The 12857-nt window shown below is 43.2% G+C and overlaps 1 long non-coding RNA gene across 1 annotated transcript; it reads left to right on the top strand.

Annotated features, from left to right (window-relative positions):
* Window positions 1–15: 15 nt before the first annotated feature.
* Window positions 16–11531, top strand: LOC114888778. Its single transcript, XR_003791885.1, has 3 exons — window positions 16–964; window positions 1953–2083; window positions 5094–11531. It is a non-coding gene; the product is annotated as an uncharacterized LOC114888778 (long non-coding RNA).
* Window positions 11532–12857: the final 1326 nt, after the last annotated feature.

Raw genomic sequence — 12857 nt, 5'->3', positions numbered from 1 at the left:
GCCCCCGCGCGCAGGGTGGGCAGAGGGGAGCCGGCGCCGGCCGGGGGGCACAGACTCGGCCGCGGGGACCCCGCGCTTCCGAGGGGCGCCCGAGCCGGTCTGCGGTTGGCTCTGCAGGGCTGGGGACCCCGGTCCCCCCGGTCCCCCCGGGCCTGGAATGTCGGCGGGCTTGCCCTTCTGTACTTTAGGATCTGACATGTAGGGTTTCTTTTTCCTGGTAGTTTATTCTTAGCGCTGTCAACGTGCTTAGTGTTTTTAATTTTTTTTAATTTTTCAGGGCACCCTTTCCTCCCTCTCTCCAGTTTTTTTGTGTTTCTGTTTTGTTTTGTTTTAGTCAGGCATTTTGTCCCTCTGATCTTGAGTGGGTGGGCTGGCAGGACACTTGGAGAGGAGGCGTTCTGTCCCCTGATCTTGAGTGGCCTTTGGAAAATGACAGGCCAGACGGAAATTTACACAGGCGTCCGGTGATTCCAGAAATGCAGGGTGTCCGGCTAGGTGGGCGCCCGGCCTGTCGTCCCCCGTGGCGGCGTGGTGCGCGTGTTCCTTGTCTCAGGGTTTACGCTTGGGCCCCGCAGCCCACCTTCCAAAGGGAAAGCGCAGCGGGCGCCTTGGGCCGGCGCCTTTGGGGCGCCCTTTCGTGCGCTCGGCTTGCGGGGGACCGGCGTCCAGGCGACCCGGCGGGGAAGCCCGCGCGACCCGACCGTCGCGCGGGTTCCGTGTGTGTCAGTTTGTGGAAAGTGTGTCGCGCGCGGCCGGGGTCGGGGTCGGGACGCTGGGACCACCTGGGAGCCGATGTAGAGGGATATGATTTCCATTTTCAAGGCGCATTCATCCTGTGCAGGGAGACAGCCTAACATAAAATTTGCCTAACAAAAAATATATTAACAGGTGGAAAGACTATCTCCCAGTTGAACAGCGGATGCCTGGGACTCGTTTCATTGCTTTCAAAGTTCCTTTAAAAAAGGTGAGCAAAAGTTAATACCATATTCTTCCAGAAATCTGAATTCACCATATAGAGCCCTGGCTCTCAACCCCGTCGTACTCCATTTTCCCGTTTTATAGCAAATACTTTTTAATACCTCTTTTACTATCCAGAAATGGGATTCATAGACAAATACAACCAACTTTTGTACTTAATTAAAAAACAAAAAAAAAAACAATGCAATGCCCTAACTATAAATAAAGAATAAAGTAATTTATAAGAAAGTAATATGTATCTCAGTATGTAAATGTTTGGGGATGACTATACTAGAAATAAAGAAATAGTCGGTTACTTGTACCATGAATGCAATAAACTGTGGACTTTGATTGATAACGATGTGTCAGTGTTGGTTCATGAATTCTAACAAATGAAGCACACTGGTATGGCATGTTGGTAATGGGGAAGGCTGTGTGGGATGAAGGAGAGAGGGTATAAGTGGGAACTGTGTACATTTTGCTCAGTTTTGCTGTGAATCTCAAACTGCTCTAAAACTAGTCTACTAATTAAGAAAAAAAGTGTGTGTTGCTGACACTTGAATAACCAAAGAGATCAGTGGAACAGGGTACATGTATAAGCCAAATACATGAAAGAATATTTAGCAGTGAAAGCCATCCTTCCTATATGTAGATATTCAAGAAGTATTTATTTCTGTGTCTATTTTCAGGCACTCCGCTTGGAGCTGGCAATACAGTGGTAGGCAAAATTGATGTGGTCCCTGCCTTCTGGGAGTTTCGAGTCAGGTTAGGAGACCAACATGAAATAAACAAACATAGAAATAACTATATAGAAGTGAGCTTATTTTCTTCCGTCTAATCTCTCTGGAAGAAAGGATTGTAATATCGCTTGTAAGCTACAGAGGAGGAAACTTTACTTTGAATCTCATATGTTAGCATCCCAGGGTTTGAATAAATGGATAATATAGTAAAGGATTTTAAACATATGTTCTTCCTTATTTTATTCTTTCTGACAGAGTTTTGAAAAGAATCTTGCTCCAGAAGAACGTTTCTCCCCCTTGGATCTCTTAACAAAATCCAAGGACAGAATGAAGAACTTGGGCTGATTATTGACTTAGCAAATACTCGCCGCTCTTACAAGCCAGAGGTAAATGGAAGGCGTAATTGAAAATGACCTTCTTTCTGATACTGTAATAATTCATAGTAGTTCAGTAGTTATCATCTTATGCTAAGGTGAGTCCTGGCCTTCTCTCGTGGGTTCAAAAAGGGAAGCTAGTGGTTTCCTTCAATACACATTTGTAATTGCTGTTTCAAAATGAGATGAAAGATATGAATTGAACTATAGTATTTGGCAGTAGGCTCTAGATATGCTTAAGAAATTCTATAAGCTTCCATGTTCTACATTTTGAAAATGAAGTAAACTTTTAGCAGTTACAGTAGTATCCTAAAAAGAAAGAAAGGTATGTCCATTATGTCTTTAGCACTTATGTTAAGCAGTTGCCTGAGCATGTTTAAGCATCAGTGTAAAAGACAATTGTTCTCTAAGTTTTATGCTTCCTTTTCCTGATGCCTTCTGATATAGTACAGAAACCCATCTATTCTCTTGGCCCATGTAGGACATTCCAGTGCAAAAGAATTATCCTCCTTCTGACCTGTTCCATGGCCTTGGGAGACAGTAACACCTAATGTCTTTTAATATTTGTAGAGCAGTTTGCCATTTAGAAAGTTCTTTCATATCCATTGACTTAGTTAATCTTCACAGCAATCCTTTGCTCTTGAAGTGGAAGTAGTACTGATATCTCCTACTGAGTGCTTACCCTGCACTAAGCTCAGAGGATAGACAACTACAATTACTAATTTTCCAGACGATGAAACTGACTCTCGGAAAAGGAAGAATTGAAATTTCAGCTCTGTTATTGCTTTTTTTTTTATTGTGGTAAAATATAGAGAAATCATATTTCTTTTAACCGTTTATAAATATGCAGTTCAGTGGCATTAAGTACAGTCACAGTGTTGTGTAACCATCACCGCTGTCTAGAACCAAAACTTTTTCATCGTCCTCAACAAAAACTCTGTAACCATCAAACAGTAACAACCCCATTTTCCCTCCCACCAACCCTTGGTAACCTCTATTCTATTTTCTGTCTCTGTGAATTGGCCTATTCTAGGTACCTCGTGTAAGTGGAATCTGCAGTATTTGTCCTTCTGTGTCTGGCTTATTGCACTAAACATCGTGTTTTCAAGGTTCATCCATGTTATAGCACGTAACGAAATGCCATTTCTTTTTTGGCTTAGAAAATCCCATTGTGTGTATATAGACCATAGTTTGTTATTCAACGGTTGATTGACACTTGGTTGTTTTCCACCTTGTAGGTATTGTGAATCATGCTGCTATGATCATTGGTGTACAGATATTTGTTCAAATCCCTGCTTTCAGTTCTGTTAGATGTGCAGCGTAGGTAGTAGCAGAGTTGTTGGATCATAGCCTACTGCCAAATACTAAGCTCTACGCTTAACCTGTGAGAAAGTGCCAAACTGTTTTCTACAGTGTCGTCTTGTTTTTAAACAATTATCACAAATTTTAAGCATATACAAAAGTATAAAACTACTGTGAGTGTTCCTTGTATACCCATGAACTCATCCAGCTTTCTTATTTACCAACTGATGGCTGTCATGTTTTATCTATACCCCCACCTGTTTCACCCCATTCCGTATTATCTTGAAGCAGCTCCGAGACAACATGTAAATTACACCTGTACGTTTTTGGTACGTGCATTTAAAATATAGGACTTTTATTCCTTAATATCATTTTTTAATATTAAATACCCAGGGAGTGCTCAAATTTGCAGTTGTCTCCTAAACGTCATAAAAAATTGTCTATAAGAATTTTGAATTAGATCCAAATAAGGTCCACACTTTGCCGTGGATTGTTAGGTCTCTGAAGTCTTGTTTAATCTATAGGTTCTCCCTCCATGTCTCTCTCACTTTTTTTTTCCTCCTTGAATTTTGTTTTTAAAGAAACCAGGTAATTTGTCCCATCTAGATGCCGATGATTACATTCCATGTGTTGGTAACATATTCTTCAGTCCTTTTATTTCCTGTAAATCGGTAGTTGATCTGAATGAAGCTTGCATGTTTTGTTTTGGCAAGACAGTTTCACGGGTGATGATGTGTTCTTCCATGGAGACGTATATAGTTGTGTCTTTCTGTGGTATTAGCAGTCACTGATGATTCATGCCTACATCCATTAATTCAGTTGAGGCTTCAAAGAATGGTGAATTCTGTTGTTCCTTTTTTCACTTATTAGCTGGGTATATTTGTACGAGGAGAAGATTCCCCTCATCAGCTGTTTGGTTGCTCAGTTGTAGAGGCATGATTCTCTTCTTTTACTTAACAGTTTTCAAAATAATGAGTTGATTCACAAATATCCTCCAGTGTTGACCAGTTTTGTAAAATTTTATTTATTCCTATCACCGTGGACTCCGTTACAGTTATTATTCTAACTGAGGCCCTATCTTTGGCCAGTTGGAGCTTCTCGGTGACTCCTGAGTCCTTTTGACATGACATCAGTTGTTTCTAGACTTTTTCAGTGGTCAGAGCTAGGAAATATGTACGTTTGTTTTTAATATTTTTAAAATATGTCATAGGTTCCTCCTGCTACTTTCCATTTAAATTCAGAACTAGAGAATTTTCACTTATCCTTTTCTGTCTTCTATTGATAGTCTACTTTCTCCCACCTCAAGAATACCAGTTCTCAACAATGCCTGAAATTGCCTCTGTTTCCTAATTCGAATCCAAGTTCTTCTGACTCTATTCTACTACTCTCCTTAAATCACAGCCGCTTTATGGCCCTTGAAATGTAAGATAGAACATAAATGTAGGTAGAACTGTTTATATCATTTTGAGTTACATGTGCATTCATTCACATAGATTTGCTTTTCCTTTTGCATGCCTGGTAACTGTCCGTTCTGCAGTTTTAATGAAAATCAAGTGATAATTACTGGTTAAAGCAGCTTTGGAAAAAATGGCTCTCATCAGAATGACTGACATACAAAGTTTAATGTACTCTCCTGGTTTATATTCTGCCTTCTCTAATTAATTTTTTATTCTTTCCCTACAAAGGAAATAATACATATTTTCATGGTTTTGCCTTGTAGGACTTACCAGAAACTCTTCCTTATTTAAAAATGTGTACAATTGGGCATCAGGTGTCAGATGACGACACTAGTTTTAAATTCCAGTGTGCTGTTAATGGGTTTCTGAAAGAACATAAAGATAACGGTGAGTTGCTTTTGTGTTTGTTTTTGTTTTTCCTTTACCTGAACTTTGGTATGCATTTTGAGTGGGGTTGGGGATTTTTAACATTTTTAATAGTTCTGACATTAGTGTCAAGTTGTGTTTGGTAACATTAAGGTGGAAATGTCAGACGGTGCTAATAGAGTACGGTGTTTTTCCTGTTTATGGTCACAAACAATTTAGTTTAGTTTGGAAAGTGATCTTTGTGAGAAATATGAACTGAGCTAGCTTACTTATCTCTTTTTTAAAAATTTGAATGGAAAATACATGAAAACATAAAAATGTTCTTTTGTCCTGTTTATTGGTTGAGAGGTGGAAGAAAAGGTTTAGACTCTCAGGTTCTTAGCGTACATAAAAGAGAAAACAAAAAGCAAAGGTTCAGAGTGAGACAGATCCCTAGAAGCAAAACAAAACAGAGTGGACCAGGTAGAGTGACTTCCTCATCATATATGTGTTTAAGATATTTTTGCTGCTTTTACCCTTCGGGTGCAAGTGAGGAAGAACACTACCACCTCTTACTCTTATCTTCAGACAGGAAGAACTTAAAAGGCTGGTGTTTTCTTGTTTCCGCTTTAAGATCTACTCTGTTGATAGTAGGTCTTAATAGCGTGTGAATTTTAAGGATCCACTTGCCTTTTTCTAGCATCTAACTATCAGAAGGAACATGGTGTTTGCCATGTTTTAAGACTGAGGAATCTTTTGTCTTTGGAACACCACTGACGCCCATGTGAAAGTGTTCATTTTGTCCTCTTTCTAAATTTAGCCTGAGGAGTGTGCACTTTATTAACAGACAGTAAATATTCCGTGTATATATAAAATGATGCACGTATATACATAAAACAGGGAGTAGGGGAGAGGGAATAGAGATGGAGGTGGGAAGATAGGGGATAGGAGGCGAGAGAGAGAGGGAGAGACTGGAATTTCAAGATAAATTTTCATTCTATAACCTGGTTGCTTAATGCAGGTACTAGCTCTTAAATATCTTCAGCCCTATTCACAGATCTTCCGTGTACTTTAGCTTTAAAACTTGAGAGGCTTGGCCTGTCCTGTGATAACCAGGGTGTCTAGAAAGGAGGCAAATTATCTGATGTGTTTAAACTGTAGTCACAGAAATGTTACCTCTTAAGACGTTAGGGCGCAGCTGCCGGCCTACTCACTTCCTCCAGGCTCCTTTGTGTGTGTTCTGTCTGTTCCGCGTGGGCTAGAAGATCCTTACAAGTGCATGAGAACACGTTTGTAAACCTTGATTGTTCACATGTTATACCAAGTGTAGTCCATTGCATATGCTGACTCCTCTGTGGGTCTTCTGCATGCAGTGGGCTAACTTCACCATGCTGTCTGCCATTGCAGTCTCAGGACCTTAGTTATGGTCCATTGGTGACTTCCTCTGCTGTAAGGCCCTCCCACAGATGCCAGGCTCACTGATAATGAGGAGGAGACTATACTACGCACTCCCTAGAATTGGTAGAGACTCAGAAAATGAATTGTTTCAGTAAACACCGAGAGCCTTATAGGTTTGTTGTTAGGGCACGGGGATACGGAGGTGAGTAGAAGTCTTTGTTCAGTAGCAACTTACAGTTGTCTAGGAAGAGAAACATGTAGTGAGTATAAGTGGGTTAATTATGATAAAAGAATCAAGTGCAGCAGGAATATAGAGGAGAAATTGAGGAAGGCCTGACCGAGGAGACAGCGTTTGAGCTGGGCTTGGGGGAAGAGGATTTTGCCGGAATGAGGAAAGGACAGCCCAGGTATTGGGGACAGGTACAAAAGGCCCAGGGCTTGAACTTGTGCTCTGGAGGGGCAGCCTCTGGTGTGACTAGAGGGTAGTGTGAAAGGGCAAAGAAGTCATACATTCATTTTCAGCAAATATTTGTATAACACCTTCTAAGTTGAAGGCACTGTTCTAGGAAGTAGGAAGAGAACAAAGTTCTTGCCCTTACGTACTTTCCATTCTAGTGGGGGAGAGAGATGAATAAATAAGTCAATATGTGGAGTGTCAAGCGGTGGTAAATGCTTTGGAGAATAACAAAAGAAGATGAAGAGGTGAGGGAATGTGGTAGGTGATCAGGGAAGTCCCCTCTATTAAGATGTCGATTGAGCAGAGCCTTGCGGTGAGAAACAAGCCATTGGATATCTGGGAGAGTGGAGATGGGGTGGGAGGGTGTGTTCTGGGAGAGTGGAGATGGGGTGGGAGGGTGTGTTCTGAAGCAGAAGGAATAGTAGGTGCAAAGTCCCTGAGGCACGCCTGTGCTTGGCATGTTTGAGGAATAGTAAGGAAGCCAGTGTGGCTGGACAGGGGAAAGTGAGTGAGGGCAGGGCAGTAGAGAATGAGATCAGGGGAGGCTGGCAGGGCAAAGGAGGGAGGTGGATGATGTAGGTCCTTGTAAGTCATAGTTTGAACTTATAATTCAGTTGGAGAGACAGACTGATATTTGTTTATAAAGAGTTCTCAATGCTGTGCTAACAACCTGGGCTGTATTCTGTGCTAAGTGAAGATGTTCAAGCGACAGAGCAATCCAGCCAAGTTTATATTTTAGAAAGATAACAGCGTCACTATCCAAGACACATTGTAGACTATGTATGTAGTACGTGTATAGTGTGCTGCTCTTCTATAAACTACAGGATACCTGTTACGTACAAATACTTACATACAAGATACGAGTGTGAATGTAAGCGCTTGGGAAATATCTGAAAGAACCACACAAGAAACTGGGAGAGTCGGACAACTTTCCATGTCCCGTATGATTGGAATGCTGAAGGGTACACACACGAACTAACGGACGTGTGCTACCAGCCTCCGGCTAAGGAGGGAAATTGCAGGCATCAGAATCCTCTTTACCGATCAAGCGCGTTAATCCGCCTGCGTGATGACAGTCATCTCGACACGCCACGCGGTGGCGCATGCGCGGTAGAAGGAGGTCCGCGAGCTGCGTGGGCTTGTGCCTAGGCGCCTGTGGTTCGTGGCCTTGTGCTGGCACCGGGGATGCCGGGTTGGCGACTTTGGCACTCCTGGCGGGGGTGACATGAGCCAGTTCGTCGGCCACGAGGAAGGGCGGAAAGCACATCCCGGAAAGGTAATACGCCTTGGCCCCTGGGCGTTGCCGGTGGAGCTCGGAGCCCCTGGGCCTGGGCTTCCGTCTCTTGTGCTGTCGCCTGTCACAGTGGCCCCCGTGCGCTGGCCCGTCCGCGCTGTGCTAGGGGGTGCTGGTCGTCTCGCGGCTCAGTTCATAGTAGCTGAAAGGGACAGTGTGTGATGTTCTGATTTCTCCCCATCGTTTTAAAAGGGAGGCTCTGGCCATTGCTCCTTGGGTAAAATGCAGCGGGACTGCTTTTTAAGATGGGACTGTCAGTGTTGGGGACCCTCCTTAATTACCAGGATGGGATCCCCTTCAGTTCCTCAAGCTGTGTTGTTTAGGCACAGAAAATGTGAGTAATAGGCACCGGAACTAAGTTTGAGTGAAAAAACGCACCGGTACCGCCGAGTTTTCCATCGAGACAGTTGATCTGTGTTGTCTCTTGGAATTATAAAGGGCGTACTGTTGCTTCCTAACCAGTGTCCTTTGAGAACTCTACCTCTGTACGTTCAAATGATGAATTTTGAGGCTTTGCTCATACGTGTAGTAAACCCTTAAATTCCCTAAGACCTTCCTTTCCTCCGTCTCATACCCCATTAAGCCCGCTTCAGTTTATCTCCTGAATTTCTTCTGAATCTGTCAACTCTTCCTCAACATCCTAATACTGAACTTGCCTGTCTGTTGCAATGAGGTCCGAACTAGTGTCCATATATCTTGTTTCCTTCCAATCCATTCTTCACACAAGAAACCTTAGAAGCAAGTTGGGACATTGCTCATAAACATGGCTCAAAAACATTGTTTTGAGAATAGAAAACAAACTGTTGGCCTTTAACACTCTGCGTGGTCTAGAATCCTGTCTGCTTCTCTGCTACGTGGACTCCAGCTTGGTGCCTCTCCAACTTTAATATGGGTATGCCTCTCTTGTGGATCTTGTTAAATGCAGGCTGTAATTCAGTAGTTCTGGGTGGGGCCTGGATTCTGTGCTTCTAACGAGCTCCTAGGTGACGGTGACCCTGAGAGCAAGGGTCCAGCTCCTGCCTTTCTCCCTTCTTTCTGGAAGAGCAGGACGTCTGCCCCCCCGGGAGGAGAAAACATCTGCAACGTGACTACTAGTAGCCAGCTTCCCTCACAGGCAAGGGACCTTTACCACTGCTCCCTACCATTTTGTCTGAGGCGCAGCAAGCCAAAACACTGACATGCTGAGGTTTGCAGCAAAGAGGAGGTTTATTCACAAGGCAGCCAAGCGAGGAAGTGACGTGACAATAGCTCTCAAATCCGCCTCCCCAAAGGCAAGGGGCTTGGGGTATCTATGGGATAAAGAAAAAAGAAGCAGGGCAGTATGAGGCACGGGGAGCATGAGGAAAGGTGATTGGGAAAAGGTGTGCCCATCATTGTTCTGAGCTGGCGTAACTAGGCTACGGGGCTCAGCACATTCTCAGGCTGTAGTTTTCGGCCCTCTGATGGCAGGAGGTCAAAAGGCACTGGGCCAGGTGGAAGATCGGTGGTCCTCTCCAGTCTTAACCAGCTCAGCCTAACTAGACACAGCTGATTCCAAGTTCCTGGACAATACCCGGGGCAAACATCTTATTGCTTATGCTACGTGCTATTTGGAGGACGTGCAAGTGTTCAAGCTACCTTGAGGAGTGAAGACAGGATTTGACTAATCCTTACACATGGTTTCACCTCCAGATGAGCAGAAGAGGCCTGTAGGCTGAATCTGGCTCCTGGCACCTGGAATTGGAGGCAGATGGTTTAAAAACAGGCTCTCCCGCCCTCTGTGTTATCTTAGGTAGATAGACTACTGAACCTTCCTGTGCCTGTTTCTCCACCAGCAGCATGGGGACACTCAGAGTCCCTCTCTTGGGGGCTGTTATGGGGGTTCAGTGAGCTATAGATGCATGCACAGGCACACGGGAGACACCCAGTGTGTGTTAGCTTCATGCTTACTTTTTATTAGGAGACCAGTATTGTTAGAAGATTTCTGGTTTGGACAACAAATTAGATAGGTGGTCATTACTATAGTTTATGCAACAGCAATTCACATTACCATTTGCAGAAAAGCAGTTGGTTGTCCAGTGGGGATTATAAACATCCATTTACCATGAGCTACTGAACAGATACTTTACACAGTAACTACTTCAAGTACTATTTAAGATCAATCCTCTATGTTGTCTTAAGCAGTTGTTAACCCCCAATTTCGTGAATAGTACCAAGTAAGTCACTTGAACATCAGCTAGAGCAATCTATTATCACTTAGCAAGCCTAAAGCTATAGTTCAACAATTTTATTTACTGTTCTATGACAAAAATGACTCTCAACAGCTATGCCCTGGATAAGTAATCAGCTAAAGCTAGTTTGACTGACCAAATCTGATTTACTGAGTTAATAAGCCAGTTGATTTAGAAAGGTCTAATGCATATTTCTCATCCATTCAGCATTAAACTGTTTCCCATGCCTAAAATGTCTTTTTTCCCATTCGTACATATCCAGATTCCTACTTCTGTGCCGTAGGGCTTGGCTGAACTACAACTGCCTTTAGTGACACTTTTCTCACCTGCACAATTGGAGATAATTTTAGTCTCCTCAAGACTCCCACGGGGTTACCTCTGTTGTGACACTTGACGATTTGGTGGCATATTTTACTTTATTTTATTTTAAATAGCCTTCCATTACTCCGTGCACATGAAACGGTAAATGCTTTCTCCTAGTAAACGTGTATAACGATTTTCTGAACTCTTCTGCTCTGGGCAAGATTCATGAATACACCAGGCAAACATAGTGAAAGAGGAGACAGTACTTGTGTTATATTCAGTTGGGTCTTGATACCTAAGTGTGACTCTTAACCAAGGATTATGCAGTAATTAAGGACACAGGTTAAAGTTGTTTAGAGTGTGTCCTAAAGTCTCCCTGGCAGAATTTAAATCTCTACTCTGGAAATTGTAGACCTGAGACAAATTACTTCCCTAAACTTCATTTCCTACATCTGAGAAAGATAATAGTATCTACCTTGTAGTAGACTGAATAGTACCATTGCCCCCAAATGTCCACCTTCTAATCCCCAGAACCTATGAATGTCACCTTAAATGGCAGAAGGGACTTTGCCAATGGGATGAAAGTAAGGGTTTTGAGATGGGGAGATTCTTCTGGACTACCTGGATGGACCCAGATGTAACCACTGGTGTTCTCGTAAGAGAGAGGCAGAGGGAGTGTTTACTCCAAAGAGAATGTGATGATGAGTTGGGGTTGGATTGATGTGGCCAGAAGTCAAGGAATGCTGTCAAGGAAACAGATTCTCCCTTAGAGCCTCTAGAAGGTGGATGGACGGCCTTGTCAACTCCTGGTTCCAGCCCAAGGAAACTGGTTTTGGACCTCTGTCTTCCAGAACCATAAGAGAATGAGTGTGTTTTGTTTTACGCAAGCTCATTGGTAGTCATTTGTTACAGCAGCCATAGGGAACTAATGCGTACCTCATAGGAACTATTTCTCCAATTAAAATGTGTGACTGGAAACACACTTGGTGGCATGTCTGACACACGGTAGGTATGCTACTGTGGGTAGTTCTTGGAAAGTAAAGCCTTGGTTTTTGAGGAATCATCAAAACCAGTACAATGGTTGCCATGTTTCTCCTTGTCCATCCTGGTGACAAACCTGTAGAGAGAGCTCCATCCTTTCCCACAGGACGCCCACCCCTAGTACTTACAGGGAAGAGGTTATGTCTCACTTCAGGCACCTTCCTCTTTCCCTTTCTACTTTTTGTTTCATTAATCTTCATCCAGCTGGCCTTTCTAAGTTAAAAAAACAAAACAAAACAAAACCATTTCTCAATGGATTCAGATACTACCCCAAGTTAATATTCCAACCATGTTCTTGTTCTTCTGGGTCTCACCACCAGAAATTTCTGAGCTGAAATCCTCTCTAGTTTCTAGGATCAGTCACTTTCTAATTTCTCCCTTCTCAAGTTCAGAGTCTTGTCAGTTTAGTCCCTTCCCTAACCACAACATCTATTAAGGTGACACAGCAAAGTGACGAAAGTCTAGACGGTCTGGTTTTCATCCTGGGTTTCTGCCCGCTACTTACTGTGTGGCATTAGGCAAGCTATTCAACCCCCCTGGGCCTCAGTTTCCCCCCAAAAAGGTGAATATTATGAACATTACCTACCTATAGGGTTGCCATTATGAGGATTAAGTGAGTTAATATTTGCTAAGCACTTAGAATATTACTTGTTATAGTCCAAGCACTACAGTTGTGCTTGTTAATAATAATAAATGCAATTCCAAGCGTATAACTTACTCAACTTTCTGTCATAACTTTGAAGTGTTGGTCTATCTGTTGGCCAGCGTTGCAGGGAAATGAGTCGAGGCATGGGCTGAGGCATTGCTACCAGTGCGTGGTGTGTTCCCAGAACTAGGAACAGCCGTGTGAAATAGGTAGTGGTTCTACTTGGAGACGGGGCAGACTGGAAAATGACAGCCCTGGAGGTGTGTCCATAGGTTTGGTGTCAGAGCTGCTGCCTGCTGAAGCACTGATGCCGGCCTAAGCCGTAAATGGAGG

This window comes from Monodon monoceros, unplaced genomic scaffold (genome assembly GCF_005190385.1).
Source record: "Monodon monoceros isolate NGI ecotype Baffin Bay Population unplaced genomic scaffold, NGI_Narwhal_1 Contig4839_ctg1, whole genome shotgun sequence".
NCBI lineage: Eukaryota > Metazoa > Chordata > Mammalia > Artiodactyla > Monodontidae > Monodon > Monodon monoceros.
The sequence above is the reverse complement of the archived record's forward strand: the minus strand, read 5'-3'. Positions and strand labels throughout refer to the sequence as shown.